At 40.4% G+C, this 21,684-nt stretch overlaps 1 long non-coding RNA gene across 2 annotated transcripts; it reads left to right on the top strand.

Moving 5' to 3' along the window:
• The first annotated feature begins 7,941 nt into the window (after nucleotides 1-7,941).
• Nucleotides 7,942-10,573, top strand: LOC138187976 (uncharacterized). Of its 2 annotated transcripts, none has more exons than XR_011175306.1 (3): nucleotides 7,942-8,477; nucleotides 9,080-9,241; nucleotides 9,433-10,573. It is a non-coding gene; the product is annotated as an uncharacterized LOC138187976 (long non-coding RNA). The 2 variants fall into 2 exon arrangements; XR_011175307.1 differs by having other exon boundaries at nucleotides 9,335-10,573.
• The last annotated feature ends 11,111 nt before the right edge of the window (nucleotides 10,574-21,684 follow it).

The raw sequence follows: 21,684 nt of genomic DNA, 5'->3' as shown, positions 1-21,684 counted from the left end.
GTAGTTGATGGCCAAGATGCTGGCAAGAGGGTCGATTTAAGGGGTACTTGGCTCCCCCCAATGGCCTTCGGCGGGTGAGCAACGTCCCATCTGCTCCGGAACCGTCCTGGAGAAACGGTAGGGCTTAGAAAACGCCCCGTTCGACCCTGAGACGAGCGACAGCCCCTGCCAGGCTTAACTAATCCAGGTAGCAAGGTACTGGGTGCCTTGTGCTCTGTTTGGGCGTAACCCCAACTCCTATGGCCCTAGGGGTGCCCGGGTGCTGTATGGCGATAAATTTGCGCTAAGGAAAGCACCCGTTACCAAAGATGACAATACTTGATCCTTTGTAACTACTCAGCCCTCGCAATTAGACACAGGGGAGTTTATCAAAACGTATCCGATGAAGTCCTGTTTTACATTGCACACAAATGTAGTGAGATTTTTTAAGCTATTTTTAGTGCTACAGATTATACATTGTCGCATGTTACGTTGTGGCAACTTTACTAAACCAATTGTTTCTTCTCTTACATCACCACGTTGAAAAACTTGTGCTTTCTTTTCCTTCATCACATTCAATTTCAAAAATAATATTCAAAATAAAATCTAACCGATTCATTGCTTTACCGTTGACTCTTTCCTCGTAAATTATATATGCATTTAAAACCATGCGACTGATGATGCTAAGAGTTACTTTTTTCCAACATTTAACTGTTCTTGGTTCATCGAGATAGGTACACAGGATTTTATCTAATTCATCGACACCATCCATGTAGGTATTGTAAGATTGAATAATAGTGGCTTTTGTCGAATGCATTTTTCTGTCGTGTTGCCTTTTTGTTATCGTCTCATTTTGATTCGCTATCTTCGTTGAAATTAGTAATACAGGATTTTTTACACTCTTCCTTTCGCCATACACACAGAACAACACTTCATTGTTTCGAAAATATTTTACTTCATTTATATTAGCTTTTTTCAAGTAATCGGGAATACATCTTTTACTTCTTCTAATAGTTTAACAACGTAACAAAATCGACGCTACTAAAGAAGTTGTCGAAAAAAATGTGATATCCCTTATTCAAATAATTACCGTCTTCTAATAAATTTACCACGACATCATATCCATTATTTCTATATTCTTCTATCGCTATCAGTTTTTAGTTTTGCGCCTTTGTAGCAATAAAACGTCAAACAATACTTTGAAACTGCATCGCGCAGCATCCACAATTTTATGCCTCAGCGATGATGTTTCTTATTTTGCAAGTATCGGGTTACGCTAGATTGACATAGTGTCCCAACTACCGATTCATCAATTGATGATTCTTTATGTGGTGTATAATGTAATTTGAAGATTCTGTTAGCCTGTCTAACAATTGACTCAAATTTTGCACAGGGATCGTTTTTCTCGTGAGCCGGTTGGAAAACGTAAAGAATTCTCAATCGGGCAAAAATATTTCAAAATTTGTTGAAATCTGTTTCTCGGGAACATTTTTCGGAACCACGGTATGCTCCGTGAATTTTTGGTTCAATACGAACATATATTGGATTTTTTGTAATTCCCATTTCTAGTAGTATTGCTGTTGTCACGAAGGAGACACAAGAAATCACGAAAATGAGAGATCACCGGTGATTTCCTCGCGTCGCAGTTCGAATGTTTCACGAATAAGGTGAATATATTGAACTTTAAATATGGTAATAGAATTTATTATGCAAATCCGACAGAGTAACGGTTCAGAGTGTTACAACAAAAAGGTGTCGAACGCTAATTTGGGAGGGTTTTTATACTGAGGTTTTAGTCCGTCTGGAGGGGTTAACGTCGGGTGTAAATCAGAGGCGGCTAATCCGATACTATCTGGTTATTGTTTCGATAGCTGTGGCGTGCAGGATATTTCTTCTACTCTATTATTGCTTCTGAGCGTGTGACATTTATGAGCATGGGACAGTGTAAATGCCTTCATCTCTAACGCAGTAACTGGTGTCCAATTCTCTATTTTGGATAATTATAATTCTAAAGATAAAAGCCCTGAATATTCCGCGTAGTAGTACTAGGTTGTCCTTAAAGTTTCTTTCGTTTTATAAGAAAATAATAGACGTAATGTTTTTTGTTTTTGTTACGACCGTTCGCGGAGAGACATGTGACATCAATTACTTCTTAACCCCATCAGAGATAAGACATCGACTCCCGACTGTCGGACGCCAAAGCTGCGACGCATCTTAGTCCCCATCAGAGATAAAACCTCGACCACCGACTTTCGGACTCCCTTGGAACCCACACCGAACCCCTCAACATCCCCAAGCCAGGGTGTATATAAGCCGAGACTTCACCCAGCTCGGGCAGTTCTTGTTCTAGTTGCTGTTCTTGTACAACACGCCTTTTTTTGGTTCAGCGTTATTCTATTATTGTAAGTGCCAAGGTTATAATAAAGTTCGATAAAAGAAAATTAATAGTTGGGTTACGAGTCAGCTTTCTTTTCTCTCACAACCCAAGTATCAATTTTACGTGACATTTTGGCTATCCGTGCCAGGATCCATCAACTTCGAGAAAACGAAATTAGGCATTTCGGCATATGTGCATCATTGAAGATTAAGGGATCAGCGGACCTCTGCATAGATCAGATCACTTTGCGTGAAAACGACTTCTACGGAAAGCGGACTACGGTCATCACCAAAACTGAGTAATTACCCTATAATGACGGACGAAGAGAGTATGAATGCCGAGGAATACCAAGGATCAACGCAACCACAGGAAGATAGCTTACTGTACGGTTCGAGAGGAATGACGGACCAGTAACGCACTTAGTCGGCACAGGAGCCGGCATCAACCTAATTAAAGAAAATCGGCTGATATCGACTGTTTATAGTACGAACGAACCACGAACATTTTATATGGGACAGAGTAAATACAGAACCAACAAATACGTCCTACTTAGAATATTTGGTAAAGACCATAAATTTTGTATTGTACCTAAGGATTTCCCATTAATTGAAGATGCTATATTAGGTCTGCCATGTCTAGAAAAATACCGATACGAAATATCAAACGAGACATTAAAATTAGACGATAACGATCTGCACTTCCAGAAACCCATAGTAATTCGACCAGGAGAAAAGAGAGTTCAAACGATCTACTTGGAGGGACAACCAACGAGAGTATGTTTCTTCAATACTGGTGAGAAAAATCACGAAATTTCCAGTTATATAGAAAACAATAAAGATTTAGACCAAATTGCAAAATTCAAAGCCATTTTGAGGACAAATCATATCGAACGCGAATTTAGAGAACCTATAGAAAAAATACTAATTCACTATATAGACGTGTTCAACTTAGAAACGGACGTTTTACCTTGTACGAACTTGACGAAACACGTGATTACACTGAAACAAGATAAAATTATTAACACCAAATCTTATAGACCCCCAGAATGTCACAAAGCCGAGATCGAGAAACAAATGAAAGAAATGTTAAACAAAAATATTATCGAGGAATCGGATTCACCTTACAATTCACCAGTTTGGGTAGTCCCAAAGAAAATAGACGCTTCAGGAAAACAAAAATGGAGAATAGTCATAGATTTCAGGAAACTTAACGAGCTGACAGACCAAGACGCCTACCCTTTACCTGACATAGAAGACATACTGAGTCAATTAGGGAATGCTAAATTCTTTTCCGCGTTAGACTTATCATCAGGATTCCATCAAATACCCATGGATTTAAATTCAAAAAAATACACCGCGTTTTCAACACCGCAGGGACACTTTTATTACAACAGAATGCCATTTGGATTAAAGAACGCACCCGCGACTTTCCAACGCATGATGGACACAGCTTTCAGAGGTTTAATCAACAAACACTGTTTTGCTTACTTAGACGACATAATAATATTCGGAGATACCATCCAGAAACATAATCAGAATTTAGCAATAGTTTTGCAAAGACTTAGGGAACTAGGACTCAAGATACAACCCGATAAATGCGAATTTCTGAAACCGGAACTAGAATATTTAGGACACGTTGTAACGGGTGAAGGAGTGAAACCTAACGCGAAGAAAATACAAGCAGTAACAGACTTTAGGGCACCGAGAAACCCCACAGAAGTCAAATCATTTTTAGGACTGGTAGGATACTACCGTAAGTTCATAAAAAATTTTTCTAAAATAGCTAAACCTCTAACAGACTTCATAAAAAAGGACGTCAACTTTCATTGGACGGATAAACAACAAAACAGCTTTGAAACATTAAAACAGAGACTATGCGAAGCACCAGTCTTAACATACCCCGACTTTACTAAGACTTTTACGCTAACGACCGACGCAAATAACCAAGGACTGGGAGCAGTTCTTTCACAAGAAGGACACCCATGCTGTTTTATTTCTAGAACACTGAACCCACCTGAAACGAATTATACGACGACTGAGAAAGAACTATTAGCAATAGTTTGGGCATTGAAACGATTACGACAATACTTGTTAGGACGAAAATTTATTATTAGAACGGACCATCAAGCTTTGAAATGGTTGAATAATCGCAAAGATCCATCGTCTAGATCAATGCGATGGAAACTAAAGCTAGAAGAGTACGAATACACAATCGAATTCGTTAAAGGCAAAGACAAGCCAGTCGCAGATAGCTTATCTAGATTTGACGCTATTCAAAAGGTGGAAACCCCTGAAGGAACAGTAGTCTTAGATTTCTTATAACATTTTACGAAATGGAAAAAGAAATCAGAAATCCCAAAACGATTAGAAATGAGACCCAACGGTCAATCCTGTCCTTTGACTCGAGTTGATGTAGACGCACTGATGAGATTTGACTGTTACTTGACTGTTCTGTCGTCGTGAGAACAAGTATAGAGATGAAGTGACTGCTCTGTCGTCCAGAGAACAAGTTGGCTTTCCTAGTCTAGTAGAAGAAGTTGAGTTGACCCTCCTGATGTCGTAGAAAAAGTATAGAGATCAAGTGACTGCTCTGTAGTTCCGAGAACTAGTAGAGGGATGAAGTGACTGCTCTGTCGTTATGAGAACAAATGCAGTTTGTTCTTGTCTGATTACGGTGAAAAGCTCGGAATGGATGTGTCTTTTGAACTCAGAACGTGGATTCGCTGTTCACAACTTTCGTTAGAAAAGTGTGGGTAACAATCCGCGATGCCCAACGTTATTAAATGAAGACTGGAGGAGGAAGCCTCCTACCGACGTGGCTCGGGGGTGACCTTGCTCATGGGAAAAACCGGCTTTTCCCTTAGGCAAACATCCACTTTTCCCGTTAGGTAACTACCCGCTTTCTCCGTAATTTGTAAGAACGTGCGATAAACCCAAGGACTGTTCTAAGGACCAGCCATAAATCGAAAATACTTCTAGGATTATAATATCCTTCAGGACAAATAGATTAACTTAAAAAACATGTGTTAAAACAATTAAGTTAAAAAGTTAAAGTTTATGGTGGGTCCTTAGGTTTATTCAGGGTCGGAATGATGGTATGTGGACCGTAGGCTGCCAGGTAATAAAGGACGTCGCACGGACCATCTCATGCGACGTAACAGAGTGCTTTTTTAATGTTATTTTAATTATAACGTTTAATGCCCAAAGAAATACAAATTACATTTATTATATTCTCAATAAACAGAATTTGGGTTAAGAAGTGGTTCTGACAAAAGTATCGTTAACGCGACGGTACGACGTAATCGTGCAATATTTGGTGTAGGATTTACACATTTTTTACATTGCAGTAATTGGTTGTATTAAAACTGCTCAGAAGCGTACTGTTATACGATATTGGATTTTTTTCCTGTTGTCTTGAAAATTTGATGATAAAACTGTACAAATCCGCAGAATATTTTTTGGTTTTTCTGAGATTGAGGATTTGAGTAAAGAGGGGTGTTGCTGGAGAAGGCAGGTTTACGTTTTCTTCTGTGTTTGTCTTTTGTGTCTTTTTGCGGAAGAAACATATTGTAACGAGAACGAGTGTATTCAGCGCGGTATGAGTGTTAGCTGTAGCAATTGCTTCTGCTACTTGATATTATTCCACAAAAAAATGTTTAGGAACTCGGAAATTAAGCCACAAGTAAATGTATGATAATGATCGAGCTTGTAGGCAACCTACTTTCTCCCGGTTTCAATGATTTTTCAACAAGCCGAGACGCATTTTGATATTCTGCATAATGGGTCAGTGCGAGCTTATACGTGTCTTCATTTATACCTTCGTTGCCAATGATTTGCTGTTTGTTTAGTTTGTGATACGCAGGGTATGTGTAATACTAATTGCTAGTTCAGTGTAGTTATTGAAATTCGTGTCTGGTGAATACAAAATTGTTTTTATAGTTTTTATAAATAAAGCATTCAATCAAATGAAATTTTTTAAATGAACTGACAAGAGATCTGTGCTTATATCAACTATACGCGAGTCTCAGAAATATTCTCTACAAACCACTACTAGAAGAAGAAAAACCTTGCAAAAAGCCAAATGTTATACTGAGCTACAATGAAGCGAAAAAGGAGTCGATTTTCCCGATCAAATGGCGGCTTATTATAACTCTTTCAGAAAAACAATAAACTGGTGTAGAAAGATGTTAATAGAAATTATTTGCGGTACAATGTTGGTAAACGCTTGGTGCCAGCATACAAAATTTGGCGCAGATACAAAATTTGGTATCTTGGAATTTCGTGAAAAGATAATTGACGATTTGTTAACTGAAAAAAAAAAAATCTTTAACATCATTCCCATCGAACAAAAAAAAACATATCTTTGAAAAATATAACCACAATAAAACGATGTAAAGAATACTATCATTCCCTAAGCAAGAAAATAGGGAGAGGAAATGATATAAAGTCAACAATTTACTTTATGTGAAATATAGCAAATATGTTAACTTTTACTGTCTTTCTTTTTTTTTTACTTACTTTTACAGATTGTAAGAACAAAGCTACACTTTGATCCTCATACTTTGAAAAAATTCATAGTTTGTTATTTGAATAATACTTGTTACTTTAAATTATTTACATTGAATAAGCTGCATATTTTCTGTACAATTGAAATTATTTAAATATTTTTGTAAGTAAACACTACATGTCATTATTTAGTCTTTTTCGATGACATTTGAGTTTTATTTCAGTTTTGGTTAAATTACATTTTTATAAATTAAAATTGGAAAGGTAAATTGCATGAATCACCGGTGACCTACACCGTCAGATAGAAGTATAGATTGTGGCCAACCGATGGGTCACGTCGGTTTGAACGTGTCAATGCATTGTAAGTCTCAGCATTTTTAACAACTTTTTCCTATTCATATAGTCAGTGCGGTGGTTTGCCTTAGTTTCCGAGATCTTCGTAAAAAATTGTCGGAACCACTGCAGCATATGGATCAGTATTGGTTGGCAAAATCCAACTCAAATTTTTATTATCCCTTATCTTCTGTTTATAGTATATAGCGATCGAAATTACAAAATTGATTACTAATGGACGTATGTGTCGTTAGATTTACAGAGTCGAACCGGCGAAAAATCACGTCCTGCATGACTATATACTGACTAGTGATGAGCGTTCGTTGAACTTGCGGCTACTCGTAGGTGAGAGAAGGATAAAATGATTCAGAAGCATTAACCGTATTCACACACAGTTGAAGATTTTTAGTCGATCGGCAAAAACAGATGGGCTCTTGTATGAGTATGTCTGTGTTCTAAAGCCTAGACCAAGGTAAAGCAAAAACTGCCTAGGTCGAGTTTGCTGCCAAGACACAAAAACGCGGGTGCTCGGCAAAAAAAGAATAAGCCTATGAGTCACTGGTCAACAAAATAAACTCGATCATTACAAACGACAATATAAAGGAAATTTATATCGATTTTTCCCTAACAATAAATAATGTCAATGCTTTGTGTACATTTATTATACAATTACATTATTTATATAAATGTCTCTTATGGTGTACAATTACATATATTTAAATAATGTGGGGAATATTGCTCTTTTTATATCTACATTCCAACAACAGTTTTGTTTTTCACTATACTTACATACACGTATCTTAAATGTTATACATACTTTGCATGTATCATATTTGATGTATGATGCGTTCATAAAGATCTTGTTAAGACGGCTTGTTAAAATTGTACTTACATATCTAATTGTACTCTACAAAATTGTACATACAATCATATCTATTATTCACTCTTAAAGTACAAATATTATACATTTATATTCTTATATAATCGCGCAAGTATGTGCGCAGGTACTCTGTTGTACTGCTGAATTATAGCCAATCAACGAGCAGTACTGTAAGCAATTCTAAATAATAGCGGTTGACCGACGCGAGGCACCGCACAATCGTTCTGTGGAAACGCACATGGTTAGTTGTGTGTCGTGTTGAAGGTTGCCTACAATGTGGATATATATCAGTTAGTAATGAATGCTAAACAAAGAATTACAAAGTTAATCTGTTAAATTTTGGTAGAAGAGAATATACAAATACAAAAGATGTAACACTTGATCGACTATTGGTTTATTTAAGGTAAATATTTTATATATGTTTATACAATTAAAGATTTTACTTAAGTTATTTTTATATGAAACAAACATGTTTTATATAATTTAACCTATATTATTGCGGTACACCAAACATATCAAACCATATATACAAGGTGATTGGTAACTGGTAGTACAAGCGGAAAGGGGGCGATTCTACGCGAAAAAGGAAGTCGAAAATATAGAATAAAAATTTTTCGTTTGAGGCTTTGTTTTCGAGAAAATCGACTTTGAATTTTCTCTCGGTACGCGTGCACTTTATCACGTCTCGTTATAACGGATCTCACTGTAGATCGTTGTCTCGATGGAAAAATAAAAAAAAAAAAATTAAAAAGAAATTTTTTATTCTATATTTTCTCCCCCTTTCCGCTTGTACCACCAGTTACCAACCACCCCGTATAAAAGATAAATAGAAGAAATCGTAGATCTAGACGATCTAGACATAGATCTAGATCGTAGATAAGAGAAATAAACGTGGAATATGTATTAAAAAATACGGGATTTATGTTCTTAATTCAATTATATTTTTATTAACTGTGTAGATGGGTTCGTACTTTTTTTATCTAATACTAATACACGACTACCTAGGAATATGTACAGAACCGAAAAAAATTAAGCGATAAAATACCTATTTGGGATTATTGGTATGGGCCTACGTGAGGATCGATAACGCTTAACTTTGCAATTTTCATAGTTCAGTTTGCGATGCGATATACGAAATTTGTTTAATTTCTATCCTTATTGCACAAGGTAATAGGTTTCAAAGTTTCATTTTTAAATGTAAAATATTTTCTTTTTCCTCCTTTTTTAATTAAAAGTTACAAATTTGCCATATTGTCGTAGTACCTTTTTACCACGTTTCGTCATACTATATAACAGCAACAAAATTTCTTGTCTATAAAAAATGAAAAGACATCGCAATGTAAATATTATATTAACAGGAAATACGTTCAAACAGTGCTTAAAGTCAGAAAGCGGTATGAGCTAGATTTCAGGTGTATATGAAATTTGTATATATTTGCAAATATGTATATACAAGTTTATATGCTCTTCTTATATCATGGTCTTGTAAAGTTTCACAGTAAAATTACAATATCAATTTGTTTATGTTGCAGAATAAATATAGGTAGCACCCATATATAGACGTATGTATGGAAGACCTTATGAAATCAGAAGATTGAACTGCCAAGACTGTTTCAAATGTATTTCAGCAGTAGTTAATGACATCCATATTGCTCATATATCACTGTTACTTTTCATAAGTTAAATTGTGAGTATAGATATAAAATTGTATTAGATATGAAATAACAGGCAGGAAACCACTAATATTGATACATAGATTTTAAACCATACTTATGCTATACAAACAACAATTTTTCAGTGCGTTAATATATGTTAAAACCTATCTTTATTTGTATTAACATTAATATATGATAAGCAAGCATTGAAGTATTGAACATTTATTTACTCTTCTACTTTTTGTCATAACTTATATGTACGATTATTATTATCATCAAATGTACAATAATGTACACCTTCATGAATTGTAAAAACTTTTAACACGCCAAATGTATCAAATGAAATTATATTTTAATAATCCAAAATATGTGAAGCGCTGATGGATTATTTTGCTTAAATATGTCAACATTTCTTTTATAAGTGTAAAAATATTACAACATTGCAATGTTAAACTTGAGAATGTTTTCTTTTTATGTAGATTAGATCGCTTTAAAATTATTTTTTTCTATATATTGTGAAACATTGATTATGGAATTCGTTAAGATTTTAAGAACAAGACCAATTTCATTGATCAATGATCAAACAGAAGAGTGTGCTTTAATCATGTATGTTAGATAACAATCCATTAAAAAGTTTTAGCAAGTGAAACAACATATATCCTGAGAATACTTTGCGAAATTCTGAATGTTATAGCTATAAATTTATTTATAACTTATATATAAATTACGCTATAAAGATAATACAATTTTATATTTTAACACTATGTTATTAATTATTATCAAAATTTTCTTATTTAAAAGCATTTGATGAAATTCAAACAAATAATGACAAAATATTGTAACCTAATTGTATGCATCAAATATGTAATTCAATATGATACTCTTATAAAATAATCATGTCTCAATTTTAATTTCTGCATTTATCTAGCTTGCTTTAATTTCTCAGGGTGCTCAAAGTCTTTGGATCTCCAGAAACCTACGTACGGATTTCGTGTTATTCAACTAAACCTATTCTCCTGTAAAGTAAATCATTATAAATCTTCTCTTACGTTGGTATGGTGAGTCTTTTTTTATTATCTTTATTACGAAATGCATGTAATCATGCGTTCTCCTTTTTATTATGACGGATTTAAATGATGTATTGCGTGTCTTTACCAATGAATGTTTACAAATGGCCATGATACTGCTCGATGCGATAAACTCTGTATTAAAAATATAATTAAAAACATCGGACCAGCGGAGTGACATCTCTATTGGTAACGTGCCGCCTGCGTATAGAAAAGAGTAAAAATCACCGTGACCTTGTCGCGAATAGCGGTTGAACTCCAATTTGAAATTGTTTGTGTCGTGCAACCCAACTGTTAACGCCACCATCGCAACCTTCCTTGCGGAGGTTGATCGCGCCATTTCGTTTAGCGAATGTTTTTCTTTTTCTCTTCTAATTAGTTAACTATGATATGGTATGGTATGGTATGGTATTAGGTAACTAATTAGTTACTCGATTTTATTTATTTATTTATTTTTTAATTCTTTGGTATATAGTTTACATAAACATGACGTATTCCTAAAAAAACGTTCTCTTTGTCCAACGAATCCTCGATTCCTATACAACCTCTCCTGGTTATCTTGCGTCCGCGTAACATTCACGTACCGTTACATGCGTTGTCATTCCACACTTTTCGTATTCTTCTTTTTATACAATTACTTGAATATAGAATTATAGAAAACATTAAAAAATACAAAAGTACAAAAATATAGAAAATATAAAAATAAAAAAATACAAAACTATCAAAATTACAGAAACTCTGATTAAACATTAGTACTTCTATTCTATACTCGTTTCGTGTTACATATACATTTTTTATTATATATATATGAACCAAAATAGAATATATAAAGTATATTTTATATAACATGTTTCATGTCCCACTTTTTTCTTAATCATCACATTTTATTTCAGACAATTTCCTCAGACTTTTCTTCTGAACCTCTACTAAGCTGCATATCATTTTTTGCTTTCCTCTTTTTCTCCCCCCCCCCCCTCATACGAGTCGTGATCGAAAAGATCGTTGAATTTTTCTCTTATTTGAGAAAATATTTATTTGTTCGTCTATATTTAAGTTATTCCCTCTGAAGATGTTGAAGTAACTACTTCATGAAAAACTCTACATCTTTATTTATGTATATCCGTGACCTAGAGTCCTCTATTACGCAGAAAATAGAATTTTGTGAAACAAAATTATTCTAAATAAGGAGAGGTCCATATTATTGTACCATTGAACACACATTTGTTTTGGGTTACAAGGTCTAGGAACAAAAAAACTAATAAATAGATTTCCATTTATGTTGCTTGTAGCCTTTCGCTAAAGCTACAAGGTTAACTTTTTCGGTAATGTCCTTTTGCTATAAATGAACGTGCTCCTTATCGATGTTATTGTATTGTAACACTAAGAGAGTAAGAATCTAAATCAGCATAAACTTATACATTATACTTATACTTATCCCTTTATTTATTTCAGTATATTTTTCCATTACAAATTCGACCACTCGTTCTTCTATCAGTCAACCTCAAGAGAATACAATATATTTTTGCCAGCGTATCTTTCAATCATTAACACATTTCTGAAAGCACTTTCTTCTATAGTGTATAGTTCGCATAACGATTTTTGTTTTATTTTGTCATTCTGGAGAATAACAAATAATCGCAAGGGAGCGATCAGGTGAATATGGCGACTGTAAATGTTATTTTTTGCGAGAAACTGCCGAGTCAGTAGTGACGTATGAGCTGATGTGTTATAGTAGTATAATTTCTACACGTTATTGTTTCACAAATTCTTCGAATTGCTTCGCGCAATTCAAGTGAAACGCTCATATAGAATAAATTTTTGGAGAGTTCAAATAAAAAGCAGAAAAGAATTATTTGTTATTTGAACAAGTTTAAAGACATTGTTTAATATAATGAAATTAATTGTTATTTACAAATACAATTTTATATTTTATTTATTACTTTTATTTGTTATTTATCGATCGTTGAGCAAATTTATTTCTACATAAATATAACATTTCAATTAGAAAGATCGCTGTAAATTATAACTTGTAATTTTTAATAATATTAGGTGAGAATAATATGAACTGCGATCTGTCTATTGAAAAACAACTATATTAATTATACGATTCTTTCATTGTACAAAATGAAACAGATAAGACAAAAACAAAACATATTTATATATTATCATTTGGGATCGGATTTAATTCAAATAGAAAATAAAATTTCATTTACAACTAAGAAATAATAAATAAATTATTTTTGGTATCGTCTAAACGATTATTATTTAAAGAAGAAATTTAATTCTTATTCAGAATTAAAATGCTATTTTAATTTATTATTTATTATTTACTAGACAAATCAAATTTTGCTCAACTGTGTTTGTAAGAAAACAGAAACTTAATATACGTAATTAATCATAAAAAACCATCTTTTTTACATTATTATTTTTTTATATATGGAGATGTAGTTCCATTTTTATCAGGAATTATGTATTTTTTGGCATCATTTGATAATGCTTCTCAAGATAAATTCTCACTAACCTTTCATGTATATTACCGATTTCAATTAATTTTTGAGATATTGTGCTAATAAATTGATTGCTTTTTGCGGGAAAATATTCCTCAAGTGGGCCAAAAGCGCGGCTGGTGGTCTTGTTCGCGTCTGAAGCGCTATGTATCAAATATTGCATTTTGTGAAATAATTACTATCAAATCATGTGAAGAAAGATATATAGTTTTATTTTAGTTTTATCTTGAACTTCACTGCGAATTTGAACTTTACCTCCATATCTTGGGGAATGATGATGTACACAAGTTAGTCTTTGTTAAAAATGTGCCCTAATTGTGTCATGCAATCGTCATGTGACAAATTTTTGCTACCTGCAATACGTCAGGCAATTTGATATATGTTGAAATGATTAAATCTGTTATATGTATGTCGGGGATGAAAGAACACCGGAGCCTTTGGAATTTTGGATAATCCCTTAACACCGTAAAGTAGATTCTATCATAGGCGTAATTGAACAATTGTCGTCATTCGATCCGATTGTATTTGTTCTAGATTTGTGATAATGAGTCGCCGAACGTAACCGCGGTCACGGGATGAACGTGTCACGTAAAATTGGTACTTGGATTGCGGTAAGGAACTTGAGTCGTAACCCAACTACTAGTTTTCCTTTATAAAACTTTATTATAAATTTTAACACTTACAGGAATGACACTGAACCGGGGAAAAGAGGTTGTATGAGTACAGCAACTAGAATAAGGACAAGAACTATCCTAACTGGGTGAAGTCTCGGTTTATATATGTTTTGGTTTTAGGGTGTTGAGCGGCTTTTTTTTTATACGTGGAGAAATCCTCATGGACACTGCTGTAGAGCAACAGCTGAGTAGTGTCGGACTCTTACCGACCAAAACTCCACGGTGGCCTCCTGACGTCTGCGGGGATGTCCCGAGTTCTCTTACGAATTTCTATCGATCGATATCCCCCGTCTTGTTCTTTCATAGAGACGACCTTATTGATGGATCACCAGGGGGATTACTCCTGGTTGAATACTCCCACTTGAGGTCTTCCTCTCCGTGTCCTCCTCTCTTCCCTGTCAGTTCTCGCTCTTTTGCCAGCATTACTTGCTAGCAGAAGGCGCGGACGGCAGAGTGTCCCTGGCGACCCCCGAGGACCACCCTAATCAGTGTCTCTTTGGGCCAGATCTTCACCCACCTTCATCCTCAATACCCTCCTTGGTTCTTCCCACGCCGGGCAAGCTGCTAGTGTGTGCTGCGCCGTGTCCTCGCTCGTCCTGCAGTGATGACATATGGACGTTGTTACTTTTCCTATGCGTTCCAGGAATTCCCCAAACAACCCTTGTCCGGTTAGTATTTGGGTCATCCTGAACGTTAGTGGAGCTCCATTTTTGTTCCTCCACTCCTCCCAGTTGGGAAGCACGGCGCATACTGCCCGGTGTGGTCTGGTCCGGGTTTCTTCTTCGAGCCATGCGTGCCAGCGTCTCCATATATTCAGCTGTATTTCCCCCAAGTCGACGTGCCTGGGTGTCTCCTAGGGTCCCTACCTGCAGTAGTATTTTCTTGTTTTCATATCTTTCTTTGAGTGCGAGGGCCTACAGCTATGAGGTCCCCTTACCAGGGCCAAGCTACGCCGGCTCGCACTCAACTCCCTTGCCCACACAGAGGCTCCATACAGGACCCGGGAACGCACCACACCTTCATAGAGGCGTCGTACTCCTAATCCCGTGTCTCCCAGGTTCGGCAGCAGGCCGCACAGCGCGCTTGCCGCCGTGGCCACCTTCGGCGCGAGTTGCTCAAAATGCGGCTCGAAGGTCCATTGGCCGTCGATGGTGAGACCCAGGTATTTCATTCGTTGTTCCACCATCACCTTTCCTTTATCTATACTTATGGCCAATCCTGGTGGCAGGGGGGGCTCTATGTCGGTTGTCATAGAACCCCAGCACTTCCGACTTGGTAGGCGATACACATAGTTCCAGCCGCTTAATCTCTTTTATCACGCATGCCACCGCATCCTCAGTCAGGTTGGCAGTCTCGTTCCACCACCGACCCCCGGCAAGGACTAGAGTATCATCTGCGTAGCAGACCACTTCCGTACCCAGCGGTCTCGGGCAGCGCAGCACCCGGTCGTAAGCTGTTATCCAGAGGATCGGTCCCAGCACTGACCCTTGCGGGACCCCCCTCTCGACCGGTCTTCTCTCTATCCCTTTCTGGCTGCTGAACTATACCCAGCGGTCGCTGAGGTAGATCCTGATCACTTCCACCAGGTACTTCGGTACTTGGTAGCGACGCAGAGCCTCCACGATCCTATATCAGGGAATCGTGTTGAATGTGTTGGAGATGTCTAGGGAGACTGCCATTGCCACTCCCTGACCGGATACCATCTCCTACGTGGTTTTCCTGGCATGCTTTATCGCATCGATGGTCGAGCGACCCTGGCGGAATCTATACTGTCCGTCGTGCCAGCCGGGCTCCCTCTGCTTCATATGTGTCTCCAGACGGGCGGCGATGATTCTTTCGAGTATTTTACCCACCTCGTCCATGAGGCATATTGGTCTATATCCCGATGGGGAGTCCGGCGGCCTTCCTTCCTTCTTGAGCAGCACCAGTCTCGCTACCCTCCAACTCCGGGGATACGCTCCTTCCCTCAGGCACCGGTTGAAGAGGTGTTGCAGGCGGGGGGCCATCAGATCTATTGTTTCGGCCCAGATTCGGCCTGGAATACCATCTGGACCCGGTGCAACGTCCCGGGAGGCCATCTTCCTTACTGCCCTCATGAGTTCTTCGTTGGTAATCCCTTCCTCCTCCTCCCTCCACTCGGAAGAACCTCTCTCTTCTTCTTCCTCGCTGTCCGAGTGAGAGGGAGAGGGGATGCTCTCTCGCTCCTGAGGGCGTGCCTCCTGTCTGGGGAACAAGGCTCCAGCCATCTTGTCCAGGGTTTCCGGGTCGATGCTCTCAGTCTGTGAGGGGGGGGGGGGGCTGTGGCCTCAGTTTCGGTAGTACGACTTTGTACGGCCTCCCCCATGGATCTGATTCGACTGCCTCGATCAGTTCATTCCAGGACCGATCCTTCGCCATCTTGATCTCCCGTTGTAGCACCTTTCTTGCTCCTTTATAGGCTGCACACGTTCAGGAGATCTCCTCTGCGTTTCTCGTCCACCTGCGACGTTGGGTTCGTGCAAATCTTCTGCGAGCCTGGTTGCGCTGCTCCCTCAGTTTGGCTATCTCTGGAATCCACCAGTACATCGTCCTTCTTGCATTCTTGTTTTTGGAGACGCGTGGCATCGCTGCATCACATACTACCTTCATTTGTTTTTGGAGATCGTCATCCACTGTCCGTACTTTGGAGACATCACGAGCGTCCCAGTTCCAGGCTGCGCCGGTGGCTGCCACTTGTAGCGCTTCTTTATCTCTGTCTTTTAAGCGCCATCTGGGCGGTGTAGGACCGGTCTGCCTCACTCCTATTCTGCTATCGTTGTCCTTTCCTAGCTTCAGCTCCATGCACACGTAGAGATGGTCGGATAGCGTCTGCACTCCCTCCGCCACATGCCAGTTCCGTATCTTTCGGTATAGCTCTGGTGTGGCCCAAGTGAGGTCGACGACCGACGCACCCCTCCATGCGACGCGCGTCTTCACTGTTCCTTGGTTCGCTAGTGCGAGGCCATTACCAGCCGCCCAGTCGGACAGCCACCTTCCTCTTGATGTTGTTCTGTCATTCCCTCATTGTGTTGAGTGGGCATTGAAGTCTCCGAGGACCATTACCTGACGGGGGTAGCATCTTCTGACACAGCCACCCACTTCGTCCAGGAAGTCCCCGAATGCCTCCAATCCGCAATTGGGGGAGACGTATATTCCCACGACTGCTATCCCTGCCCACTCGACCGCAACGTATCCGTTGCCTCGGTCGAGCAGTACGCCGTGGGGGCCCAGCCCTGGAGATCAGGGTATATCAGGTTCTTCCGCTCGTGTCCTGCGCCCAGTTGGTGGTGTTTGGAACGCTGTACGGCTCAGCGATAACTGCGAGAGCTACCCCGCTCTTCCGGATAGTCTGGTAGAGCAGATCCTGAGCTCTCTTCGCATGCCCCAGATTACATTGAATTATTTTTGGGTTGAATTTAACCCGTCTCCATGAACTCCCCCGAGTCGTTCCTCGTTACGCTTATCGGACCTCTTCTGTAGTTGTTATTGACTTCCTGACCCGGGGGTCTCCTCCTTCTGATTTTTGGGGGAACACATGCTATTCCCCCCATTCGATGCCCTGCTGGAGGGCCTAGCGCTTCACATAGAGGGCAGTTTGTCTTAGCTGCCGCGCATTCTCTGGCCTTATGGCCGCTCTTGCCGCATCGGTGGTACAGGTTGCCCCTGTCTACTGCCGACGTGCATGTTGCTCTCACATGTCCCAGCTCGAGGCATCTATAGCACTGTAGTGGGCGTTTGGGGATAGCCGTGACCGTGGCCCAGGACCATCCCACCGCTATTTTCCTTTCTCGCGCAGCCGCTCGCTCTTCAGCCAGTTCACGACGAAGGGTCGCGTTCTCTTCCTCCAGGAGTGTTACTCGTGCATCCGCGTTTTCGTCTTTAGCTTCCTTCTCCTTGCGTCTTTCCCTGGATCTCTTCCTCGTTTTATCTTTCCAGGCCGCAGAGAAGAAGGCTGCCGCATTCTTTAAATCTCTTATGTACGTGCCTTTCAGGTGGGTAGAGTTGATTGCCACCTTCATGACGATCGCCACCTGTCTGGCATGTTCTGCACTAACATCTGCCGGGGAGTTCGTGCCAAGCTCCTGCATGAGCTTCTCGGAGACCTTCGGGGATACTGATGAAGGAGCCAGCTTTCGTTTTTTGCCACTCACAGGTGGGGATGAAGCCACCGACGACCTTGATATTATTGAGGTATCGGATTCCCCATCCTCCGTCCTCGTTCTGTGAGCTTTCTCCTTGCTCTGTCTTCTTATCTTTTCTGCTGAGGCTGGAACGAGGAAGGTGTCTTTTATACCTTCCCCTGACCTCCTGGGACTCCTCTCCTTTCGGGTGTGGGACGTATCTATCTCCATTTCCATCCCACAATCCCTACCTTCTTTCTTGTTTTCCGTCTCTGCTGCCTCGCCAGGCGTATGGACACGTCCGAGGGCCTGGCGGTCCACCCTCGAACGGCCGTGGTCGTGAGATGACGACGCAGCGGAGCTCACTTGAACACCCATGCCTGCGCCGGTACTGGGGTCTCCCTCCCCTGCACCGCAAACGTATTTCTTTTCATTGTCGCAATCCATAATGCATAATGAGTTAATGCGTGTGTGTCAGCATATATTTTCATATATGCCGTCCAGTCGTCAGCAAATTCCCGTCCTGGTGCCACTCACTCTTTCGCACCATACCCCGGTCAAGGCCGGTGCAGGGTGACGGGGAGCCCCGCGAGAAGATGATTGGTCTTGGCAGGTATGAGCCCACCAACTTCTCCGAAATTCTCCGCACCGGATCAGCGAGCTGACGGGTACCAAAGGCACCGACCAGCCGCCACCCGACTATAGGAAAATATCAGATCCAGGGCGTGGTCCTACGCCCTGAGAACCCATACCCGTCTCGTGCTCCCCAGTGAGAAGTTTGCCTGTGGTAGTGTTAATTCTTGTAATTTCTATTGGTCTTCTGCAATGTCCATGACCATGTCCATGTCCATGCAGCGACCGAAATACGGTGCGTCGTAGCGGTTCCGGTGCGAATGGTCTTCGGTCGAGAGATCAAAACATATTCCGACATCCTGATCGGGAAATCGCACCTTCATTAATTGCAACGCGCTAGAGCCAGACTTAATTATCTCGCGCAACTCGGTATCGTTTTGTTGCGCTGCGGCTAGCGTTTGATGATCAACTGATTTCCCGATCGCTTCGATCCGGAATAGAGCATTGGCTACATTGTTGTCTATCCCTTTTATATGCCGGATATCGGTCGTAAATTGTCCGACGTAGTCAAGGTGACGATGTCAAGATGTAACCGTCGAACTCCTGCCTGTTCACATTGGGGGACAATATCCATTGATACACATAATGTCCTCGACTCTGATGCCAACCACCCCTCTCTTGCTGATCAGCGTCTCACTAGACGCCTGTCGTCCATTAAAAAGAGTGACCCATAGCAATGCATCCCGGACCGTATCATTGTACCAATACGGTAATTGTTTTTACGGCTCGGATACTTTCACTATGTCCACCCCGTTTTCGCACACATATTTAGCTAAAAGATCCTGCATTTATTCAGATTAATCTGCAGGACCTTTATCCTCTTAGTCCCTAGTCTCCACGCTGACCATCGGGCAGGCCAGCGAGCTCGTAACGTGCCTAACATTTGCACCTTCCTTTCTGGAGCACATCGCACATCTCGGCTCCTTCGTGCACTCCTTCATTGTGTGTTCTCCACTTCCATACCTCCTGTATAACTCCCTACCAGGTTATACCACGGTGCATCTCGCCGCCGTATGACCTAGCATGTGGCACCTATGGCACCTCTGCACATCCGGCAGGATCCTGGCCGATGCTATAGTCAGGTCAGTCCTAAATTAAGAATTTTTTGTGAATTTTTTTTTGTCTTTGGAGTTATATTAAATTTTGTAATTCTCTTAGCCTCTGCGAAGCCTGGTATAACAAAGGAAAATTTAAAAAAACATAATGCTATTCAAGGGATATGTGACGGATAGGTACCAGCAGGACGCCGACAGGTCGAGGCATCAAAGCGGTCGCAACACCTCCCGGGCGATCCGGGTACCAACCGCCAACACCAGAGGACCACTACGACGACAACGAGTCTGTCTATCTCGCTAGTGGTCGAATATACGGGCGCATGATACAAATACCGCACCTAGCGAGACTCCCTCTACGTCTAAGGCAGGGACTACCGGGCATAGCCTTACTGACGAGTCCAACGGTAGTCCCGGGACGAAACGCTCATTCCCTTTTCACACGGCAGTGCCATAACACTGCCAAAATGAATGCAAGTGTGACATGAATCTCATCTCAACCATGTGATATCGACCCCGAGCTTTGGACTCCTTTGGACACATCACCTTTGGACATTAGTAGTTGGGTTACGACACAGCATTCTTAGTACAGTCCAAGTACCAACTTTACGTGACATTTCGGCGGTCCTGCCAGGATAATGAAAATTGTAAAGAAATCGCGCAGATGCAAAGTCGCGTGGACCTTTCAATCCAACAAACAAATGAAGAAAACAAGCAAAAGGTTAAGGAAATCGAAATATTGGGACGGACGGTAGCTAAATTAAAGGTAGGACTGGACGAAGACCGAGCCACGTTAATGACAGAAGACTTTGAATCAGTCCACGATGATACGCCTCGGCGCACCCGGCCGTCTGCACCAGAGACGGAAAGCGATGACGATGACGTGCAAATGCAGCCAAGAAACACACGTGAACCTCTTCTGACAGCAGAAAAAGCTCTAAAATATATCCCGATACTAAACGGTGATGACGACATAGGTGTAGAGGATTTCATAGCAGATGTCAGAGCAATAAGAAACTTATGTTCGCAAAAGGCATTACTACTAACGGCTATTAAAATCGAGAAAATAATAGGCCGAGCAGCACAAGGCATCCGGAATATACGAATAGAGAACTATACTGATCTATTCGACGCATTACGACAGAGCGTAGCCGCACAAGTGACGTCCGACGAATACGCAGAACAACTCCGGGAACTAAGGCAAGGAAAAGAAGAGTCAGTTCAATTTTTTAACATTAGGTTCCGACAAGTGCTTAACAGACTAACATACGCGACAACCAACGAGAATCCGCAACCGTTGACACGAAAAGTAACACTCGAGAAAGTAATGAAGGGAGTAAGCCGGACATATCTGAGAGGACTACGCACCGAGATAGGACGAATATTAATGCCGAGTAAACCATCAACCTTAGTAGAAGCCGAGAAAGAAGCTGGAGATATCGAAAGATTCTTAAGGGAAGAACAACAAAGACGCGTACAACCTATGAACAGATACCCAGAGAAACGACCCCAAATGAAAAGATTCACCACGGGCCGAGGAGCTATACCGCGCAGGAACCCAGTACGGACGAATGACGCAATGCAAACTAAATGCTTCAAGCGTGGCAAAATCGGACACATCGCACATCGGTGCCCAAATTTTCAGTCACCCAGCCAAAGAAACCGACCACCTTCACGGGTCAACCAAATAAAGTGGAAACCGAACTACATAACGGAAGAAATCAACCAGGATACAGAGGAACAAAGTTATTGGAACAAGAAATACCAAGGGCCAACGCGACCACCGGAAGATTGCTCACCGTACAGTTTAGGAGAAATGACAGACCAGTAACGCACTTAGTCGACACAGGAGCCGGCATCAACCTAATTAAAGAAAATCGGCT

Source organism: Bombus flavifrons, chromosome 16 (assembly GCF_040668555.2).
Source record: "Bombus flavifrons isolate JBK064 chromosome 16, iyBomFlav1_principal, whole genome shotgun sequence".
NCBI lineage: Eukaryota > Metazoa > Arthropoda > Insecta > Hymenoptera > Apidae > Bombus > Bombus flavifrons.
This window is presented reverse-complemented; position numbering and strand designations above follow the sequence as displayed.